Source organism: Rhipicephalus microplus, chromosome X (genome assembly GCF_043290135.1).
Source record: "Rhipicephalus microplus isolate Deutch F79 chromosome X, USDA_Rmic, whole genome shotgun sequence".
NCBI classification, from domain to species: Eukaryota; Metazoa; Arthropoda; class Arachnida; order Ixodida; family Ixodidae; genus Rhipicephalus; species Rhipicephalus microplus.
The window spans coordinates 40,127,527-40,151,847 of NC_134710.1; the positions used below are offsets into that span (position 1 = coordinate 40,127,527).

The following is a 24,321-nucleotide window of genomic DNA, read 5'->3' on the forward strand; positions in this document are numbered from 1 at the left end:
TTGCCGGGCTTGAGCCGGACCCGGACCGATGACCACGGTCTTTGAAGTGCTCTAGCGCGATTACTTGTTCCGTGGCGTTATGCGGTTGGCCACTCGGCCATCACGCATGCATCATTTGTATACTAACAGCGAGCTATTTTCCTCAGCTGGTTTTTGTCAATTCAAATATACATGCTGCCTCAACGACCATGTTGTGGACTTTTGCAGCACTGCTCAGCATGCGCGTCGCGTCGTCTGTTCGGCGTCACCGTAGCGTCTGTGCACACGCGAGTTTTAAAGACGACAGTCGTTCTTGGGGTACCTCGACGCAAAAGTTCCGGTATGTATGTCTGTACATTTGTCTGTTTGTGCATGGTAACGATTTTCCTAAACGCACCAAACGGTAGGTCAAACGGCCAACCCCATGCATATAGCGCCCATCAATATTGCTCAAGCTTCAGCGTTCATACTTGTGCAATTGCCAATTAAAAAGTAATTATTGCGCATATCTGACGTACAATTACAACACGTCAATATTTTGTATCTGTGGCTTTATACTAGAAAAGGCACACATAGGTAGCCCCGCCGTGGTGGTCTAGTGGCTAAGGTACTCGGCTGCTGACCCGCAGGTCGCGGCATTGAATCCCGGCAGCGGCGGCTGCATTTCTGATGGAGGCGGAAATGTTGTAGGCCTGTGTGCTCAGATTTGGGTTCACGTTAAAGAACACCAGGTGGTCGAAATTTCCGGAGCCCTCCACTACGGCGTCTCTCATAATCATATGGTGGTTTTGGGACGTTAAACCCCATATATTAATCAATCACATATCAATCAATCAATCACACATAAGTAATTCTAAGGACGGTAGCGTTTATCACGCTGCGCTGACAGTGCAACGTGACGATCAAAAAGGCTAGTGTTTCCAACATTTTGCTAAGACGACACGGTGGTGGCACCTGCCCGTCGCTTTGCATTCTACACCTGATCGCCTTATCAAGACAGGCGCGCATCTTTCTCCGTGCGCGCGCACGCCTTCCTTCGTTTTCGAAGATAACTACCAGATAGCGCTCGTGTTCAACGTGCCTCGATGCACTCGCTCGCCTTCGCTGCACGGATCGAGACTCTCTAACGCAGCACTTCCAGAATACAATTCAGCAATTTTCTCGCACAGAACATCAAATAAACGCTTTGTTCACTCTCTCCACACGCAAGACTATCGTCTTTCGACGACATTTGCAGTAAAACATGCAGATACGGGGCCAATTTTTTTATTATAGTCACATTCTGATGAGCGTATTATCTGCAGCAATGCGTACTTAGCATAAAAATGAGGTTTTTCTCAGATGTTGAATATTCTGATGAAACTCAATTTATCAGCGTGGCCGTCGTTAACAATCTGAAATGAAGCACTGTGGATTCTTACAGTAAGTCAAATATTGAGGGAGAAGAAACAAATATTTGGTGCCATATACATGGAGCTGATGTTTCCGAATGCGGGAGTTCACTGTTGATCAGGCAGCCAGGAGACTGTCAAAACGCTCTGCTGGGAAGTGCAAGCGCGGCACTTCGCAAGAGGCCACCGTACGCACGAGAATCGCGTTCCGAAAATCCCACTTTATTCTCTTCAACTCCTTACATTACCATGAGGGCGCGACTAGTCAGTTACCATTTATACGCACTCTCTACATTGCCCCCTTCCGAAGCAGGAATGTATTATGTTTAAGAAAACCCCACAGTCATGCAAACACATGCACAAATCAGTCACAAGGTCAGAGCCTCAGTCTGCGATTAGTCTTCAAACGTCTTCCAAAACGTGAATACCGAGCACAAGGAGACCCCGGAACTGGTGTACTTTCACGCAGCTCGTTGTCCGTCGCTGACTGACCAATTAAGCAGTTAAGACATCCTGACTGTGGTCATCTGCAGCATCCGACACCAGGCCTGGAGATTCGACGGTACGTTAATGAACATCCATGCAGTCTTTTGCCTGTTGTACGGGCGAGGGTGCCTTGGATGTATTCCTCGAAGAAGCGAATGAGGGAGTGCATAATGCACACGGGGAACTGGCGCTTAAAGAAACACTGAAACACTTTTAATAAAGAACGAGATTTTGTCGTCATGACATGTGATTTCGGGCCACGAACTCAAAAACCAAGCCGAAAATTTGCATAAACTGGCGCAAATATATTTATTTTGCCGAAAACAAGCAACAGGCACTGCGGCCGTCATTGCGATCTCACCGCCACAGTGATTGGTCGAAGCTTCATGACGTCACTGTCAGGAAAGTGAGGAGAGGACAGCCAATGCTCGATTGATATGTGGGGCTTAACGTCCCAAAACCACCATATGATCATGAGAAACGCCGTAGTGGAGGGCTCCGAAAATTTCGACCACCTGGGGTTCTTTAACGTGCGCCCAAATCTGACCACACGGGCCCACAACATTTCCGCCTCCATCGAAAATGCAGCCGCCGCAGCCGGAATTCCATCCCGCGACCTATGGGTCAGCAACCGAGTACCTTAGCCACTAGACCACCATGGCGAGACGACAGCCAATGCCATCTAGACAACTTCAGGCCTGCTCACTGTGTCTACCTCGGCCTCTGGCGTCGCTCCGTTGTGACCGGCGTGTTTCGCTGTACAGAAATATAGAGGCACAGACGTGCCTACGCTTGCTCTCGTTGCTCGACATAGATGAATTGGCAAGTCCGACTAACGTTTTCGTGGCGTGCTGGTGTGCTTGTTGGCGACTCTAGAAGACCGTCTTTTTTTTATGCCCATAACCTGCAGCGTGAATATGTGATGCGTTTTGTGCACTGGGTATTCGCAATATGTATGGCTGCAAATCCGAACGGTTGGGATTTGCTGCGTGGCGAATTGTCGTGGCAAAGGGATCGAAGTTGTGAGCGTTCTCGTTTCCTGAGGGAAACCGAAGAACGAAATTTTTGTGTGTCGTTCGTCAAGCTGACGTCGACAATCATTTTCTTCGTGACCTGAAGGTACATACGTGTGTCCGTACTACCTATTACTAATTGGGACCAATTGCGCCATCTCCATCATGTTCCGTTCTTGCTCATAAATAAACGTGTCATGTGTGCTCCTGACTTGTTAGCGTAAGCCCTGGCATTAAAATAATAAACGCGCGTGGCAGTACGATTTCAGAACAGGCGTTTTTCCTTATGGTCGGTAAACATTTTACTATTGGCGATAAGTGCGGCAGACTTGTATTACTTCCGTTCATTTGGTTGATAAAAATAGAAGGAATGACTTAACGCAGTGGTTTTGTGCATAGTATTTTGTTGCCGGTATTCATACCGCTTTATTGCGGTATTATTGTGGTCAGCACCTTAGCATAATGTATCCTTGAAATTTAGATGCCTGTCTACTCTAATGGTAAACAGCTTTCTTGATTGGTTTTCAGTTGTTATTTCTACTTCAAGCTAGAATATTTCACAACCAGTACCAAAAATATTCCAATACAAGAACCGGCAGTGAAGTGGAAGTGAACACGGGGGCTACACGGTATAATTAGACCCAGTACTAACGTTGTTTTTTTTCCAGGGCCCAAGTTATATGACCGACTACGCATCACTGCGAGAGTGCCCCAGAGCAAAAGAACAAACGACACTGCTTGTGTTGATCAGAAGATTTTTCTTTGATAAGCTAAAGATTTTGTTTTCTCTTACAATGGTCATGACCATGACATTGTGCTGAATGACATACTTGGGCAGCAACACACACTCTCCTCAATTACGTGTCTACGAAAACATGTGTTCGAAATAGTATAAATGAAACTGCTGAAAGTGTGTGTGTGTGTGTGTGTGTGTGTGTGTAATCTTGTTTATTTCGTCACTTTGTTCGTCCATCAAATTTTGCTTTTACAGGTCGACCACCATTTTGATAGCGCACAATCTTTGACTGATTGAGAAATGACTCGCACGTGAATCTCTAAATGCTTTGAAGCGCAATAATTCAGCCCCACCGCGGTGGTCTAGTGGCTAAGGTACTCGACTACTGACCCGCAGGTCACGGCATCGAATCCCGGCAGCGGCGGCTGCATTTCTGATGGAGGCGGAAATGTTGCAGGCCCGTGTGCTCAGATTCGGGTGCACGTTAAAGAACCCCAGGTGGTCGAAATTTCTGGAGCCCTACACTACGGCGTCTCTCATAATCATATGGTGGTTTTAGGACGTTAAACGCCACATATTAATCAACCGCAATATTTCACTTAAACCAGCGCCCTTTTTGACCCAAAATGCAGAATAAAGCTGTTCAGCGTGTAAATCTCTGCGCAAACACTTTATCTTTTACTGGGAGACGATGGTGGCAAAACGTTGGGTGCCAATGGATAAACAGCCTCCCGTACGCGCGCTCGCTCGGGCAAAGCGAGTGACGTCATGGCGGTAGTGAGCAGGCCTTATAATCTTCTAGGTGACATTGGGCAGTGAATGCCGGCAGTCAATGCCGCGTTTATCTGTTGAAATCGGGTAGTTGCTGTAGGTATGACAAACTGTGAAAGCATAAACCCTGAGAGAACATACATCCGTATATGTTCGAGCCGGTCGTCGCTTGAAGGGCGACGACTGAAGCGGCACAGAAAAACGAGTCCCAACCAGCCACCTTCACCCGCGTCGGAAACTGGTTAATTTCACTGTAGTAAACTGTTACAAATGATGCGCCTATCAATGGATATCAAATTCGATAAGAAACAGCAGCATCGACGCTCGCTTTGAGCCGCGTGTTGGTACGGTCCGAGCTAGGCGCGGGTAGCGTGCAGAAACGTCAGCTGTTCGTGGATTTCACAGCTCATATTGCCGCGGTGTTAATGCAGTCAGTATCGTACTTCGCAGCGGGCAAGGCGCACGCGATGAGTCGGTATGCTACCACGAGAGAAAAAAAAAAGCCAGACAAGTGTCGCTCTTGCCACAGGGCTTCGCTGATAATTGCACCAGAATAGTTTAGTTCTAATTTCCTCCGATATTGCACGTAGCCACCGGTGGCACATACTCGCTCTAGAGTGGTTGTGTGTGTATGTTCCTTGCAGGAGCGTAGCCAGAAATTATTTTTTTCCGGGGGGGGGGGGGGGGGGGGGTGGTTCACATTGACCCGATGGGGGAAGGGGGCACAGGCATTAGCTTTTTTTTTCTGTGACGTCACTATCGGCGGTAGTTTTAAACAGGTGGTGTACATGTATATCAAGTCCTGAGATTCCCCCTCTCCTCATGCGTATGGTTGTGACGAGAGTAAGTAAAAGTACTGTGAATGTGATTGATTGATATGTGGGGTTTAACGTCCCAAAACCACCATTTCATTATGAGAGACGCCGTAGCGGAGGGCTCCGGAAATTTCGACCACCTGGGGTTCCTCAACATTCACCCAAATCTGAGCATACGGGCCTATAGCATTTTCGCCTGCATCGAAAATACAGCTGCTGCATCCGGGATTCGATCCTGATACCTTCGAGTGAGCAGCCGAGTACCTTCGCCACTAGACCACGGAGGCGGGCAGTACTGTAAGAAGTACTCTAAACACAGTAAACGAAAGGTACAGGGACCGTTTGGAGCAACGGCCTCCCGTCGCAGTATTGAATGGACTAATCTACGAAAATGCATTATTGCTATGAAGCGCCCCATTGAAGAAGACATCGTTAATCACTAATTTCTGTTAAGCGTAGATGGCGTAATCCTCGTCGGGGCGAAGCACGTTTCGCAGGTCAAGGAGGGTTCCGCTTACAACAAGAAATGAGAGGTATACGCAGCATGTTTTTGTACAGGCATAAAAACATTTCGGTGTTGCTTACTTTGCTGAGCAAATTTTTTGCTGCCAATGTTTGTGACTTCATGCTTATGGGGATGATTTTATGTTAAACTCTGCATGTCAAGCAGCCCCGACGCAGTGGTAGCTTTTAGTCAACATTTTTTTTAGTTGACTGCTGGCATCCAAGCATGTCTGCGATACGCAATAAGTAATTTTTCGTAAGATATGCTGCACATTGGCAACACGATTTTGCACACGTTATTTTTCAGGCAAACTTTCAGTTGCACTGTGACTTGATAGCAATGAAGTACTCCAATCGTAGAGATTATATTGCGCAATCTGCGAGGGCAAGCTAATCATTGATGAGAAATGTTCACTTGGTCCCAATCAAAAGTGCACGTGTGACCAAACTATACCTACTAAGATAACACTAGCTTTGTCACTGCGTATATGCGGTAAAACATTTGAATTGAATACGTGCAAAAAACGCGGAATTTTCTCGTTTTTGTTTGTAGCTTTCGTCACTCGGCTTCCTGAAACGATAGCGTTGTGTCAAGGTGTCTTTTGTTGTTTGAGAGCGTGCAGCCGACGTTTATCTTTACGTCAACAGATTCAGAATTATACAGCTCTTTCTAGTCTTCTACCTTACCTGATATGCTCCTAAAAATCCTAAGCAGTTCTGGAAAACAATTAACCCATCATCTATTGCCCCTTCATCGAACATTGCACTACGAGACGAACAAAATGTTTCAATTCCCGAACACAATACTGCGCAAGTATTGAATGAAACCTTCTGTATTGTATTCACCATTGAACCAGACAGTGACCTTCCCAATGCCCTTTCTGTATGCCACCCGACAATGTCCAAAATTATATTTCAAGTCAATGGTATTTCCAAAATCATGAACTCATTAAAGCTCGCTTTATCAATGGGTATAGATGGCATTAACATAAAAATATTGAAGAACACTGAACTTGCAACAAGTGCGATTTTATCTAACATTTGTCAGCAATCACTCTCATCTGGAGTGGTGCCCCAAGACTGGGAGGTAGGCAATGTCATTCCAATCCCAAAGAAAGGTAACTCGCACTCACCCAAAAACTATCGTCCCATATCGTTCACAAAAGTATGCTCTAAAATAATGGAACACGTAATCTATTCCCAAATAGTCAAGTTTCTCGCACCTCCTTATTTTTTTCATAAAAACCAACATGGCTTTCAGAAAGGTGTTTCATGTGAAACTCAACTAGCTCTGTTTAGTAACGACGTTAGCTCTAGCATTGATGTATATATACCTGTAGATGCACTCTTTTTAGACTTTGAGAAAGCTTTTGACAAAGTTCCTCATAAACGTTTGTTCCTAAAACTTTCCTGTCTGAACCTTCATCCATTAGTTTTCATTAGATTTGTGACTTTTTAACTAACCACCAGCAGTTCGTTTACGCTAATAATCTTTCTTCCTCTTTACGCCCCGTCATTTCAGGTGTGCCTCAAGACACGGTTCTAGGACATTTGCTTTTTCTCATATATATTAACGACTTGCCGAATAATATTTCCTCTAACATCAGACTTTTCGCCGATGATTGTGTCATTTATCACCCAGTTAACAGCACATCAGATGTTCATGAACTTCAATCTGACCTTCATAAGATCGAAATCTGGTGCAAAATGGTTAATGTTCCTTAACTCAAACAAAACGTCCCTAGTCTCTTTTCATCGCCAAAAGTATTACCTATCTCCCGCATACTTCATCAACACTCAAATTTCATGTTTAACTAAAGAAAAATATCTAGGTGTCCATTTTTGTTCTGATTTAACATGGTCTCTTCACATATCGCACATTACTAACGAAGCAAACCGTGCTCTTGGCTGTCTGCACCGACACCTTCATCTAGTTCCTACTTCTGTCAAACTACTCGCTTATCAGACACTAATCATACCAAAACTTGAGTACGCATGCGCTGTTTGGGACCCTAATCAGAGTAACAATACTAAAACACTTGAAACAGTGCAAAACCGCGCGGCAAGATTCATGTTTTCAGATTATTCATATCAGTCAAGCGTAACCAAGCTTAAATCTCGTGCTAACCTCGCCACCTTTTCCTCACGCCGTTGTGTTGCTCGTCTGTACCTGTTTTTCAAGTTCTATCATGGATCCCGAAGGGGGGAAACCCCTGAAGCTTGGCTCGCTCCGGCCGATATCTCTCACTTGAAATGTGGGAAAGGTCACCGAGCATGTTGAGCAACGTTGATCCTCTGAGCAACGCTAATGTGTATGAAATCAGAGGATCAACGTTGTATGAATCATAGGTTCAACGCTGCTCCCAGTGCACACTTGACAACTGGCGAAAATGAGAATACTGCTTGTCACAGGCAGTCAGCTTCATCGAAGTAGCGTGGCAGTGGCTGGCGCGGAAGAGCACTTGATGCTTTCAGTATTTCTGGCCTTTTCTAGACTATTTAATTGACCACTTCAATGAGCGCCTTAAAAGGCATCGCCACACTTTGAAGATGCTTTCTTCGCTTCTGCCATAGAATATTCCCGAACCTGTCACTCTTCCCACTGCCGAGAAGTTTACTGACGTGTACTCGAACATTATCTCAACTTCAGCATTGGAAGGGGAGTTAGCAGTATGGGCTGTGAAATGGAAGCGAGAGAAGCGAGAAACACTGAGCATGTCTGCGATGCAAGCGGTTGCCGATTGCCTAGAAGCATTCTTCTTAAACGAGCACCATCTTCTAAAGATTCTGAGAACTCTGCTGGTGAGAACAGCTGAAGAACACTTTTTTTTCATCGCCGAGACGCCTAAAGTTGTACCTGGGAGCTACGACAACAAATAAAACATTGTTTGGCATCGCTCTCTGAACATCCATCGTGAAATACAAGTCCACCCAGAAGACATTCCCTATGTTCTTTATCGGGAACGTAGACGGCCTCCACTGAATGCGTGCGTGATATCAACCATAGGCACCAGCCTTATCAAAGATGGAAGTTAGCTGAAGTTATTATTGGATTGAGATGTTCTGAACAACAATAAAACATAGTCGTTAATGATCAATTGAAGGGGTTTAACATCCAAAAACGACGATATGACTACGAGAGACGCCGAAGTGGGTACTCCGGAAATTTTACGACTCTGATTCTTTAGCATGCACCTAAATCTGGAGAACCCTGGCGGGTAGTAAAAAAGATCGTTTTGGTAAAATCAGTATGTGCTACTTTTCGCCCAGCTGTAATGAAGCAAGTTCAACTGTATGAAAGTTATTGCTGAAAATCACTTTGACAGCATGTCAGGGTGTATCCATTCTCTCCCGTTGCCTCCTCCTTGCTTTTCAGTGGCACCTTTCACTTGCAGACGTGGTTTGCGGATACGAAAGGCTACGGCAATGCAACAACCCAAATTTGCATGTGGAAATTCTCGCATATTTTGGGTAACATATGGGGCATATATACTATGGCATGTAATGCGCAGCATAATCTTCGTGTCAAATGAAAAAGATAATTAACAGTATTATGCTATGTAATGTGTCTGTTTGCTGCTTGAGACACTGCCTCCACATATTTTCTTTCATTTCTTGTAAAAAATCATGGTTACTATGTATATTGCTCGTAATTTTACGCGATAGCATGCCCACTCATGTTTCTTCATTCTGTACATTTGTTGTCGTGCGTCATGTTGCTAGTTGCAGAAATTGCTCGGTGTGCCCTTCTGGTCATGTCAACATAAAGAAAGAAACAGAAGAAGTGAATCGATATATATAATTTGTCGTATATTTTTTCCGCCTTGTGTTCCTTATTCTTGCGCTGTTTGCCACAGTGCTGAACAATAAAGCTTATGCTGACTACAGCTGCCCACAGGGCATTTGTCATTACTCTGTTTTAGGTTTATGACCACCACCTTTCTATTTATGCGCCTAAGTTACATGATGAGTATTTTAGGAGGCCTCTCTAAGCTTGGCTGTGATTAGCCTGCACGTTTGCCTGTGTTGCACCTTCGTCACTGGACAGCACTTAGAAGTGTGTTATAGACGTTAGAGCATAATAAAGATATATATAAATATATTGTATACTCGCCTACAAGCCAAGTTAGGTGTATAAAGTGAATATTCTGTCGCGCGCGTGCGCGTGTACCTTCGTGCGTGTTAGCACACGAACGAAAAGTCACACTGTAGTATGCTTGGACGTGGCTTAATAGACCTTGGAACTGTGTCTGGCTGTTTCCATTAAAACGAACTTCTGCCTATTGAAAATTATCGTAGTGATCAACTTCGGCGAAATCTATTCCGGCGGGAACAAGTATGACCACCGCTTGAGCATTAATGCCGTCACCGAGCCAACTTGGAACACTCGCGGCCGAGATTCATGCCCAAAATCTCACAGAGTGCTGAGCCTTGAGAAACACCGCCATACGTTTTTCTGTATGCAAACATTATTCATTGTAAAAGCGCCGAGCAATGATATTGTAAATTCAGCACGACGTGACGAAAAAAAATAAATAGGTTGAGCAAATGGCAGCAGGGGGGGGGGGGGTTCGACGAAAAATTTCGGGGAAAGTTTGAACCCCCACAACCTTGACTACACCACTGACTATAGAGTGAAGCCCTTCACAGAACATTATCAAATGTTCAGCCGTTTCCTCCTCCTCTCCTGACGCACTACATGACGTGTCTATGCCTTCGTATTTGACTTGGTACGTCTTGACCCACGATACTCCGGTTCTGGCCTCAGACAGCAGAGAACTACCCCGAGAATTATCGTAGATATTTTCTTTGTAAATTTCCCGCTTTAAAGTTCTGTAGGTCTCCATTGATGTTTTCGTAAGCATTCCAATCTTCCACCTGTCTCTCTCTGTTTTCTTCACCTTCTTCTTAACCGATGTTTCCTTTAGGATTGCTATTTTGCTGTTGTCTAAATACTTGCGAGACAATTTTCGAGTTCGCTTCCTCCAGTTAGTATTAACATTCTTCATGTAGAAGTAGCTGAAAACTTTCCTACCCCTATGCTCCTCTCCCATTTTTCTCAATTGCTCCTCAAATTCGATCTTGCTGCTAGCTTCCCTGCACTCGAACGATGTCCCTCCCACGTCAGCCTGTACCCCCTGATTTGGGGTATTCCCGTGTGCTCCCACAGCAAGTCTACCTATGTCACGTTGTTTAATTTCCAATCTTGCTTGATCGTCTGATTTCATACACATTAGCGCATTGCCGAACATCAAGCCCGAGACCACGACACCTTTCCTAATCTCTCTCACAACGTCATACCTACTGTAGTTACCCGGTGTTCTATCTTTTATCACTGCTGCATTCCTATTACCCTTAGGCATTACGTAGCCCCGCCGCGGTGGTCTAGTGGCTAAGGTACTCGGCTGCTGACCCGCAGGTCGCGGGTTCGAATCCCGGCTGCGGCGGCTGCATTTCCGATGGAGGCGGAAATGGTGTAGGCCCGTGTACTCAGATTTGGGTGCACGTTAAAGAACCCCAGGTGGTCAAAATTTCCGGAGCCCTCCACTACGGCGTCTCTCATAATCATATGGTGGTTTTGGGACGTTAAACCCCACATATCAAATCAATTAGGCATTACGTATCTTTCGTGCTCCCTCAGCCCCGTTGTTTATCCATACGCCCAAATGTTTGTATTTATCCTCTATATCTAGCATGACTTCCTGTATTTTAAACTCACTGCCTTCGTTATCATTAAATATCATGATTACCAATTTTTCCCTGCTAAACTTCAAATTTAACCTATCTTCTTCATTACCACAAATGTCTATCAATCCCTGCATATCTTCCTTGTTGTCAGCTATTAATACTGTATCATCTGCATACATCATTGCTGGTAATGGCTGTTCAATGTGTTTTCTTTGTTTGGCAAAAGAGAGGCTGAAGCCGAGTCGACTCTCCTCTAATTTTGCTTCTAGTCTCTGCAGTTACGTAACAAAGAGGACATGGGACATCCCTGTTGAAGCCCGCGTCTTATCTCTGTAGGTTCAGATACCTGTTCTTTCCATTTTTCAGAATCGCTGCCATCTGTCGGCCGTTGTGTGCCATGTTAGAGAGGGGGGGTAATCTTTAAAAGAGAGAACAGGAGAAGAAAGTGAGCCCCGTAACTGTCTGCATCATAGTGCGACACATCAACAGTGGCCCACGAGAGATGTGGTGGATAAGGAGGGTTTGAAAGGATAGAGATGATTAAAAGGGAATAGAGATAGAGATAGGGCAGAGACAGAGAGACCCACATACTGAAATAAAAACATAGGAAATATGGACACGGTCGCAGAAGTCCGAGGATGGGGCACCACTCAGCCAGAGCTCTTGTCGGCGTCAGCAGATGGCGTAGGACGAGCCAGTCGGCCAGAGCTGCGTTGTCGTCGGAGATCGCGGGGGCACAACCGGTCGGCACGAAATCCCGCGGGCGAATCTGTTAGACGCTCTGCGCAGCGCAGTACGCACAGGTTCTCGTGTGTTTACGTAGACGTATACGTAAGGCGCATCGACGTGATGCGTGTATTGGCTGATCATCGCAATGCCGGCGTATTGCTGCGTCTCTTGCAGCCCACAGAGAGGAACTCGAAATGCTGAAGGAAAAAAAAGGAAAAAAGGTGAACTGTAAACTTTGTTCCTTGTTTTTTTTTTTGTTCTTTTTCAAGCTGATGGCGTTCCCAGCATGAGCTCTGGCTACTGCTCGTGATATGCGTGTTCGCGTTCTCCTTTCTATGCAAGTAAGACGTGGAATGGCATTTGTATTCGTGTTCCCACATATTGCTACACGCTGAAGCAAGGCAGTTTTTGCAACGTTTTCGCTACCGGGTACCAAGTGAAGGTGACTCATACGTTTCACGCTGAAGTCACCTTCATGCAAAGAACTTTATCGCAGCTAATTTCGTTTGCCTACATTTCGTTGAATATGTTTTGTTTATTATGTTTGGGTAACGGCACACACTGAATTAGAAGCAAGTGCGCGTCATCGGTTCATTAAGAGGAGGGAGCAACGGTACTGAAGCGTACTTAATTTGTTTCGTGATGTTCCGTTCTCTCTTCTTGAGTGTTACAAGCAGCCGTTCAGTGGGATGACTTGCCCATGACTGCGACCGTTTTTTCAAGCATTCGACGTGCTCGGTATACATGCAACAAAATGCAGGCACATGCAATAAGCCACGATAAAGCCCGTTGCATGAAGGTGGCTTCTGCGTAAAGCGTACGAGTCACCTTCACTTGGTAAACGGCTGCTAGCGAAACCGTTACAAAAACTGCCTTGGAACACGAATACAAATGCTATTGCATGTCGTACTTAATTAGAAAGGAGAACGCAAACACGTATTTCGGGAACAGTGGCCAGAGCTCACGCTAGAAACGCCATCAGCTTGAAAAAAAAGGGAGGGGGAAAAAGGTTGCGGCTTACCTTTTTCCCCCATTGAGAGAAGGGGAAAACAACATATCTCACATGAATGGAAGCAGGACTTCATCATAAACCACTTCCAGGCAACATGCATCGTCAGTTCCACGAACATCGACGTCGGGCACGGGCAAAAGTTCACGACACCTACTCAGATACTGAGGGCGCCTTCTTTGTCGATGCAGCTGGACCAGTGAATGCAAATATACAGCAAGCTTCATTTGTGGAAAACAGGTTGATTGTATATCAGCCCAGGACAGAGACACAACTAGTATGGAAGAAGCAGGAATCGCCCTCGCCCTACGAAACCCAAGGTCCACTTTCGTTCTCACACATTCAAAAGCAGCCTAGCGAAATTTTCGTAAAGGCTACATTGCCCCCGTTGCGCATCGACTTCTTACACAACTCTCGTCTTCACGCTCAGAGGGCGAATGGAAACAGCTGATATGGATATCCGGCCACTGCGGAGTTAGAGGCAACGAGCTCGCCCATGCCTCGACCCAAGAATTTCTCTTCTGGACCTCCGACCCCGGCATATTGCACCCACCCTTGCCTATGCGTATGGACCCGCTCCTAACATGGACAGGTATTCTAGAACATCAAAGACTCGAAAGACGGAAACATCCGCCCCCGGAGCCAAAGCTCAGTAAAGAATCTCAGGTAGCGTGGCGTCGCCTGCAGACCTTGTCTTACCCTAATCCATACATACTGTCCAAGATGGATCCCGTTACATACGCACCACAGTAAAGGTTCTGCGTCACTAAAACAGCCACCCTGTACCACAAGGTATGGGAATGCCCACACAATCCACCTCTACAACCCAGAGCACAGGACAACACTGTAAGGCGGGAGGCAACTCTGTCCGGCTCGGATACGAAGACCCAAGAGGCCCTCGTGAGACGAGCGAGGACAGCAGCCCGTGCCAATGGGATCCCTGACTAAGGAACTCACTGACCGACATTCCTTCCTCGGTCGCAAATAAATGTTTTATTCTCTCTCTCTCTCTACCTTTTTTCCTTCAGCATTCAGAGTTCGTATCTGTGTGACGCAGAAATACGTCGGCATTGCGATTATCAGCCAATACACGCCTCACGTCGATACGCCTTCCGTATACGTAAACACATGCGGACCTGCGCGTACTGCTCGGGTGGCTAGTACTGTGCCGCGCGGATCCTCTAACGTGGCGGCTATGCACACGATGGCCGACAGATGGCAGAAATTTGTTGTTTACTCGAACCTCGCGAAAAAAAAACATCCGTAGACATGTTGTGAGAGGTAGCGGATACCGAATTCGCAATAAATTCACGAATGCAAAACCTCTTCAGTGTCCCTTTAAGACAAGATGTCTAAGATTCCTGACTAGGACTGTTGGGCGTCCAGATCACATAAGAACGTAGTCTTTGAGCAGGACTCAGAGCTGTAGCCAACACTTTGGCACCTTGCAGCCACACCTCTTCTCCTTCATTTAGGGCACGGAGATGCTTTGCAGCATAGTGAGTATCGAAGTTCCTGGCTTGTGCTTGTCGTTGTCTTTTGTCCCTGTCTTCAAAGTCATTGGTGGACGGCCTGTCCAGCTGGAGCTTCTTTCTCAGAACTCGGATGCGCGTTCGAAGGGAGCGTACCATCAGGAGCTCAGCTGGATTATAGCCGCAGATGTCTGAGGTGTTAGGTAAGCGAGTAAGGTTAAGAAGGGATGCATCGTTTTTTTAATATGCCCTTAATAGTATGAACCATTCACTCTACCTCCCCGTTAGATTGCGGATAATGGGGCTACTTGTAATGTTCCGTAATCTATATACCTCGGCAAAGTTCCGAAATGCTGTACAAGCAAACTGTGGCCCATTGTCGCTGATCACGGTATCTGGAATGCCATGTCGTTCAAAAATGCTTTTCGTTGCGAGGATGACCGCATCAGCCCACGTGGATCGCAGTGAAATTACTTCCGGATATCTAGAGTGGCAGTCCACTACTAGCAAGAAATCTTGAGCATCCATATGGAATAAATATATGATGACTTGCTCCCAAGGTGAGGAGGGAGCCTTGGTGTTGATTAGAGGCTCAGCCGGCTAGATTCTAGTAATAGCACAAGGTCGACAGTTGGATATGGCTGTCTTGAATTGGCTAGTGATGCCAGGCCACCAGAGCCAACTTCTGGCTAAAGCCAAACACCGGTTGATGCCTTGATGGTCATCGTGCAGTCATTCCAGCATGTTCTTGCACAAAACATTTGGTACCATAAGCCTTTCACCCATCACTAACCAGCCTTCAGAGACAGAGAACTTTCTACGATATTCCCAAAAGGTAAACATGTTAAGGGGTTGTAAGCGGGCCTGCAGTCAGGTGATGAACAACGTTTATTGTCGTTGAAACGAAGTAGATAGAGGCAAGAATGGTGACGTAACAGGTCACGTTATTTCAAAGAAATGGCTGGTGATGTCGGAGTGACTCCGCCATGCTACATCTCTCTTTTCTTAGGGAAGCAAATAATTACACAGGTCTTTCTGGTTATGGGTAGCGGCAGGGCTCCCGGCGTGGCCTTGTGCTTCTCCGTAGCTCTTGAGAGGGCTGGGCGTCGTCTAGTAGTTCGGACCCGTCACGAGGTCTTTCTTCGGGATGTGTAGGTGCGTCTCGCAGATGCTCGCGTGTGCGTCTAATTTCCTGGCCCTCTTCCGTCTTCACCACCACGGAGCGCGGCGTCTCAGCTGGCCTTAGAACGACCGCAGGTGTCCAAGTCTTTTCATGGGTATCGTATGTAGTCACCCTCTGGCCAGGTGATAGAGGTGGCAGGTGCCTGGATCGGCGATTGTGGTAGATCCTCTGGCGTTGGCGGATTTCCTGGAGACGGTTATGGACGGCTCGGTTGGGCACAGTTTCCGGCACCAGGTGGCTTGAGGGTACGGGCAGCAGGGTTCTCGTCTGTCTTCCCATCAGTCTCTGCACAGGGGATTTCAAAACAGAATCTCGCGGTGTATTACGCCATTCAAGCAGAGCCATGTGGAAATCGGGTGTTCTAAGAGAGCACTTCTTTATTAGCTTTTTTGCTTCTTGCACGGCCCTCTCTGTCATACCATTTGAGCGCGGATTATATGGGCTTGACGTTACGTGGGTAATGCCGAGCCCATATAAAAAGTCTTTGAATTCTGTGCTGTTAAATGGCGGCCCATTGTCGCTGCACAGTTCAAGCGGTAATCCATGAACCGAAAAAAGTTCTACGCACCAAGACTTCAGCTGATTAGCAGTCGTATGGCGAAATTCCCTTATTTCAAAAAGAAAGAATAGAAATCGACAATAATAGCAAACTATCGGCCCCCGTAAAAGAATAGGTCCATTCTTACAGCTTTCCAGGGCAAGTTTGGAACCTCATGGCTCAAAAGCGGCATCTTTGCGTTTCGGAGTAGATGCTTCTGACTCATTTTGCAGTTTCGGCAAAATTGCTCTATGTCGCTTGCCAGGCAGGGCCAGAGCATGACGCTTCGTGCCCGCGCCTTCATCTTATCGGCTCCGGGGTGTGCGACGTGCAAAATAGCCAATATTTCTGCTTTCATCGAACTTGGTATGATCACCTTGTTGCTGCGAAATAGAAGGCCGTCTTGTGCGTGTATCTCCTCCTGATAAGACCAGTATGGGCGGATGGCTTCTGGAACCTCGTGCTTCTTGTCAGGCCAACTGGTTAGCGCATATTCCCGCGGCTTTTAGAGAACGGTATCGCTGTTTGTTGCTGCGAGAATACTTTTTAGACGGGGTTTCGAGGCTGAAACAAATTCTAGCACATTTACTTGAAACTGCGCAGTTTCCTCACACATGCTCACTGTGCTCGGAAAACGCGACAAAGCATCAGCAAGAAAAAGATCTTTGCCTGGCTTATAAACCAGCTTGATCGGATAGCGCTGCAAGGTCAGCCTCATGCGTTGCAAGCGAAGGGGACACTGATGCAGCGGCTTGTTAAATATTGGTACTAAAGGCCTGTGGTCGGTCTCTACAATCACTTCTGCCTGACCAAAAACATAGTCATGGAACTTCGTGCAACCATGCACTATCGCAAACATTTCCTTCTCAATTTGTGCATAGTTTTGTTGCGCCTCTGTGAGTGACCGGGACGAAAAAGCGATGGGGTGGCCGTCTTGCATGAGAACTGCGCCGACTCCTAATTGGCTTGCGTCAACCGAGAGAATGAAAGGCTTTTTAGGGTTGAAGAAACCAAAATGGGTGCTTTCGTCAAGGATTGACGCAAGGTCTCCAAACTCTTTTGCTGCGTCTCCGTCCAAACCCATGCAATGTCTTTACGCAACACTGTTCGAAGCGGAGCGGTAACCAGTGACATGTTGGGAATGAATCGCTGCACGAAATTCATCGTACCAACAAATACCTGCAGTTCTTTCTTGTTCTTCGGTTCCGGTATTCCAAGTATGTCTTGTACCCTCTCCGGATCAAGGCGTAGGCCTTCTGTAGTGAGTATGTGTCCCAGATGCCGGACCTCCGGCTGCAGCGACGCACTCTTCTTGGGGTTAAGTCGGAGGTTGTGCTGTTGACACCAGGATAACACAAGTTTTAGGTTGCAGTCGTGCTCTTCTTTAGTTTTGCCCATACTAATACGTCATCCATCACAACTGCCACACAGGACAACCCTTCCAAAACGCGGTGCATTGCTGCTTGGAATATTTCTGGGGCCAAAGCTATTCCGATCGGCATGCGAAGGAACCGATAGCGACCATATGGAGTGCTCATGGTGCAAAGTTTGGAGCTCGACTCGCTAAGCCGAATTTGCCAAAACCCTGAAACTGCATCAAGCGGAGAAAAGAATCTTGCTCCGGCAAGCCTAGGAGCGACATCCTCTAACGTTGGCATGGGATAGTTTTCACGGAGTATGGCTTGATTGAGCGATGTTGGATCAAGGCAAATTCGAACTTTGTCTCCTTTAACAACGGTAACCATATGGCTGGACCATTCTGTAGGCTCAGTTACCTTTGTTATGACGCCCTGATCCCCCATACGCTAAACTTCCGCTCTAGTCTTGTCCTCCAGGGCCACGGGCACCCTTCGAGCTGGTACGACGACACCCACGGCGCCGGGCTTGAGTTTTATTTCGTACTCGTAGTCCTTGAGCACACCCAGTCCTGTGAAGACATCTGCGAAAGGTTGGGCTGGCTGGTAAAGTTGATCGACGTCAATGTGTTGTACCCGGCGGATAAATTCAAGGCGTTCGGCTGCTGAACCACTCAGAGTCACTGGTACACTTTGCTCTATGATCTAGAATGTTTCGTGGATCACCCTCTCATTGGCTGAAAGCTGCAGGTGCACTTTTGCTTGCGCGGTTGCCTTGTGGCCGAAAAATGCTGTTAGCGCGACTCGGCAAGCCTGCTCTGGTAGATCCGGTAGCTTTGCAACGTTCCTTCTTGAAATGACGCAACAATAACCCCCGTGTCTAATTTGCAAATTATTGGTTGGCCTTCAATGTCCACCGTCGCGTTCCAGTGGTCTGTGTTGACCGTGCTCACCGTTAATGTTTGCAGAAAAAAAAATGTCGTCTTCTGCGCATCATTCCCGTAGTTCTTTCTTCTTGCAAGGAACGGTTCGCGAAGGCGTTGCCGATTTGCATGCTCGGGCAAAGTGGTTCAATCCTCCGCACTTATTGCATGTTCTACCGGTGGCGGGGCATCTTTCGCCGCGGTGTGCGCGATAGCCGCAGCTGCCGCAGGCATCCCCTTTCTTTGCGACAGCGTTAACTGCCGTGTCCTGCGCTGTCTCCGCGGCTTCACTGATTTCACGAAACTGCTGTTTTCCTTGCTCTTGCGTGCGACAGATATCGATAGTCTTCTTGAATGAAGGGTTTTCCGCAATCAGTTTCTGCTGCCGGTTCTTGTCACGAATACCCAGAATAATACGACTGCGCAGCATCCGATCTTCCATTACCCCAAATTCACAGTTTGTGGCTAACATTCGTAGCTTCGTCAGCCACTCATTGAAAGGTTCCCCTTCCCTTTGGTTTCTAAACCCAAATAAAAATTCATGATAGGTCAAGTTTGTTTCTGGCTTGTAGAACTCTGCAAACTTGGCAATTAAGACGTCTACGTTATTTTTGTCCTCTTCAGCCTCAAACGTGAAGGTGTTGTATACCTTCCTTGCCTCTTCGCCAATAATCACTAGCAACGTGGCTGCTTGCACTTCTTTCGCTTGCTTCGTCAACTGGGTAGCAGTGGAAAATAGCGCGAACTCACTCTTCCAAGTTTTCCATGCAAGCCAGGTGTTGCGCGATGTGTCCAGCGGCTTTGGCGGCGCCAAGATTGTTGACGGAAAAATCGCTGGCGGCGTGGCCATTTCAGCTAGGCACCGCTGCCACCATGTAAGCGGGCCTGCAGTCGGGTGATGAACAACGTTTATTGTCGTTGAAACGAAGTAGATATAGGCAAGAATGGTGACGTAGCCGGTCACGTGATTTTAAAGGAATAGCTGGTGACGTCGGAGTGACTCAGCCATGCTACAGGGGTAACCAATCATGTCTGGGCTAGTAGAGTATTCTGTTAGGGTAGGTATCTATCCAAAGTCTGCTGGGCTTTGAAGTTATCCAGACGTGCTGCCAAAGTCGAAGGGAGAGCCGCAAGTACCTGGGATACTTCCACGTTGTTTGCTGAAACTGGGTGAGACTTGACGGTCCCTGGACAGAGTGTCCGTCGTGGCTAGGAATTAGCCTGGTACATATCTGGTAGAGAACTGGTGTGGAATCAGTCGTATCCGGAAACGTTGTACCCTTGTAGGCATGACGTCGAGGTCAGCTGAACCAAGCAGCTTGGCAAATGGTTTGTTATTGGTCTCGATGATAAACTTGAGGCCCCACAATAACTCCTCGAATCTTTGGACAGCCCACGCAACAGCCAGAACTTGCTTCACAATTAGGCTGTATTTATGCTCTGCAGTGGTGAGAGCACTTGATGCAAAAGCGACCGGATGCCTTTCGCCGTTATGTTGGTCTAGTAAGAGTACGGCTCTAAGTGCACAAGAGCTAGCATCGTCAGATACAATTGTTGTTATCCACGTTACGCGTCATAACATCCGGAAAAGAGGCACAAAAATGGGTCATTTTTAGGGATTCGCAGGCTGCTCTAGCGTCGCTGCAAAGTGATAGAAAACTCTTTCTAAACGCTTCCCTATTGTATGAGACCTTAAAAGAAATCGCATAAGCAAGAGAAATGAACCACGAGATCACATTTCAATGAATACCAGGTCACTACAATATTCCAGAAAACACTGCAGCCGACGCCGCGGCAAATAGGGCCCACAATAACGAAGGAAGAATTTTGCTGCCAATTTCACGCACAGAAATGCGTCTACTCCTTAGACAGATAACCTGTAGCGTCACCAAATTCAAATGGTTCGACAAAAAATCTAAAAGTTCAAAATTATATTTAATAGACCCTTGCATAAAGCTAAGCATTCCATTGGAGTTAAAAAGTAAACAGGAGATTTGAAACATTGGTCCACCGCCCACGGCTTCGTACAGCATTTATGCGACATTTCCTGCACAGGATAAAACGTTTACCTAGTACAGACTGCTCCTGCGTACACCTTGACCAAAATGTACGTCAGCTGCTTCTGGAGGGCCCAAAATATGAGACACATTAAAAAGTATTACGAGCAAGTTTGCAACTTTTATATATAGGTGGCCTTTCACAGTGATGGAAATACTAGGTCCATGGCCAACTGCACATTTCAAAAAACAGCACTTGTCGCCTTCAAGAAGTTTCTTGAAGAATCAAATATTTTATGAAACTATTGACCTACGTGGTGTCGCCTTCACGCTAAAGGACATGTGTAATATTTAGCTAGCTTGTTTCATATGTGTAATTATTTGCCTCAGTGTGAACTGACCTTATGTGTGGAACTTGTTTGCGCAAGGATCTTTTTTTTCTGAGGCGGGGGGGGGGGGGGTCAAAAACGACAATTCCGTTTCTTCAGGGGCGCGTGACAGGGAGGCGCAAAGCTTACGCGTTGTGTTTTGACAACGCTTGCTTTTGGGGTGTGGGGGGAGGGGGGCGAACGAAGGGGGCAGGCGAGAATTCTGGAGGAGGCTTCAGCCCACCCGTGTCACCCCCCCCCCCCCCCTATAGTGTCACTGGCGTAGTCGAAACATGCGAGATAATGATCGTACCCCACTGGCTTCGCTCACTTGATTCGTGGAGATGCGTGGATTTTTTTTATTAGTATTATTGTGCTCATTTGAGTGGCTGAGACGCGGGGGCTGCGTGTGCGAGGAGAACCGAGGAGGGAAACGCGCGTCCGAGTGGAAGGGAGAGTATTTTCCTAAATAAAGAGATTTCAAAACTATATGCGCTGAACAAGGCTTTAACTTTCCTATTCATTGTCGGCATAAACGTATCGCTAGCGCGCAGGCACTCGCCACATGTATGTTTAGGTGGGTATCAACCAGTTACTGTATCATATGTTTAGGCGGACTGTACCATGCTCACTTTGCGCGGTCGGCGGTTATTCAAACATTGATCGTTCTGTTACAGCTCTATCATTGAGTGGTGCAAAAGGGATCGACTATCTCTCATGCGAGAGCGATTATGAACATTTACCGAAGACGGACACGATGAAATAAGAAGCACTGATACCAGAATAATACTGACGCTATTCGACCATCAATATCCTACCTTTGACCCCTCCACACCTAATTCGATAACCGTCCCCTTCACTGAAACTGACTGAAATTATTTCATTCATAGTTTCCTAGGTGCCTTAGGTCCCTAGGCTCTGCCCTAGGTACTGAGTACATGATCACGTGATACAAGTATGTCGCGCGCGGCTACAGTCGCTTGTGTACTAGCGCGGCTGTTGTGTGGAGGTTTTAGCGTATTCTTTTGTGGTTTCTCGTTTAAACGTTTTGAGTGTGGCGTCGTGACGTAGATAATTATGTTACAATAGCTGTCATTTGAGAACAGCCGGGGTTGAAACAGCTAAAATTTGGCGGGGTGATGTCACTGTTCGTGAACGCCCGTCAATGTGCCTGACCGGGTTGACACATCAATACAATGTTTTCAGGAGCGCGCATATTTATTGTGCCTACAGGTATTGGAGGCCCACGGGTGCAACTCTACAAGAGCAAAGTGGTTGAGCTCGGGGCCACAGTTGTGGGCGACGAAAAACAGGCCACGCACATAGTCGTGTCGGAGTCGTTGGAAAGAGACCGTTTCTTCAAAATATTGGATACAGTAAACTTGCCTACAGCTGCGAAAATTGTGAAGTGCACGTGGCTTAGCGAGTGCTTGAAGAACAGCTCATTAATGCAAACAACGACGCACGAACTGCCCTGGAAGTCATCGCCGAGTACGTGCAGCGACAGTAGTGTTTCATCAGAGCGAGCGAAACTTGAGCTTGCAGATTGCGTAGATCAGCCTGCTGCGTCTCGGGGCGAGGAATCCTCAGTGATGCAAAAAACTGTGGTTTCGGTACGTCCAACCTGCGCATTGATCGTTAAGTGTTTGAAGTTTATTTGCTCTGTGGTTTTACAGGAGTGGGAGCAGAGGCTAAGGCTGTGCAGCTTGAAGAGGCCACTGATCCCGATTGCAGTTTGGCACGCAGGCCGCTGAACGTCGTAGTATTATAACATATGACTAGTGCAATTTCTGACATTGCACAATAACAACAGAAATAAGCATATAGTCTAATTAATGATCCTAAACATAAGAAGGTTCGCCACACAATGCAAGTTGATTATCTGATGTTAGAAATCAAACACAAACTATATCAGGCATACTTAAAATGCTGAGTTATAGTTTAAGTGGAATCTGTGAGACCGTGTGGACGATTTAATTATGTAGGTATTTGTTATTTCACATGTTGTCCTCCATATTGGAATTCTTTAGTGTTGCTTGTGCATGTTCCAAGTGTTGAGTGTATGCCCAGTAATTATAAATATATATAATCTTTTCACTCTAATGTTTGGATCCAGGACAAGTGGGTTTGTGCAGTTCCCTCCACAGACGTGCTTGTGAAGAAGAATGCCCACATAACAGACCAGTTGGAGGTGATGCCTATTGCACCAACCATGTGAGCTTTCTGACAAACCGTGGTTGTTCTATTACAGGCCATGGTTGAAACTTATCAAAGCACTAAGGATCACTGGAGAGCACTAGGTTATAAAAAAGCCATCATGCAGCAAAAACGGCATCCAACCGAGATCACAACAAGGGAGGTAATAACGTAGGTAGGAATACAACTTATAGTACACTATTTAACAACAACGGCACCAAAGTATGGGTTGTAGCAAAGTTCACACAGATATATTCTTATTTCTTCGATTCTAATTCACTTTATTTCAGTAAATGTTTGTTCTGACATAGAGTTAGCAGTGTTAATGAAACCACATGAATACTTGACAAAAGAGAAATGAGTTACAAAAGCATATAAATCTCAACTAATGCGCTCAATTGTTCTAGCTGATGAACACAAAGATGTATTTTTGTCTCCCTACTACAGGCACATAATCTAATGGCAGAATGCGAGGCCAAATTTTGAATTGTAAAACGCCTTGGTGGTGTGCCTCGAAAGCAATGAAGATTACGCAAGAAACCTTTAGAGTGATTTCAGATTGGTCAGATGAGAGACGTATGCATCAGTCGGCACTTGTTGATTTTTCAAAAAAGAGGTATTTTTACCCATATGAACACCCCAAACTGAAGAGTGTTGTATAAATTCATACCATTGTTAGCTCAAACCTTAATTTCTTTCTATGTTCCCGTTGCTCATTTTTCTCGCATTATTTTCATCCATGTATACAATAAATGTTAAGCATAAACATAAATGAGTCTCAGATCACAATATATCTTGTTCAGTTTGTGCTTTGATGTATGCAGCATTCATCTGCGTCTAAAGTGAGTACTGTCATTGAAATGAACCTTGCGAGGGTCGAGGCTCGAGCTTAATGGTTCGTGCTTATAACTTGGAAACAACTGCACAGAATTTGGGCAGGACACAAGACAAAGAAGGCAAGACAACAGCGCTGTTATTGTGCCTTTTACATCTTGTGTCCTGTCAGAAATTTGTGATTTTTTTCCATGTTATAAGTCACTGAAATGACATCCTTGCTTGTTTAGGATCAGTGCCAATTTCCCCTTTTCATGAAACTTCTTCTATTCATTGAATTTCTGTTTAGATAATGGATATTCTTGTGCTCCATGTTGTCTTATCAGTTCCACCA

The 24,321-nt window shown here is 46.1% G+C and overlaps 1 long non-coding RNA gene and 1 pseudogene across 1 annotated transcript; one reads left to right on the plus strand and one right to left on the minus strand.

Moving 5' to 3' along the window:
• LOC142761783 (uncharacterized) lies at positions 1 to 23,332 on the plus strand. Its single transcript, XR_012887824.1, has 3 exons — positions 1 to 319; positions 23,074 to 23,148; positions 23,209 to 23,332. It is a non-coding gene; the product is annotated as an uncharacterized LOC142761783 (long non-coding RNA).
• LOC119182101 (uncharacterized) lies at positions 15,615 to 17,771 on the minus strand (annotated as a pseudogene).
• Positions 23,333 to 24,321: the final 989 nt, after the last annotated feature.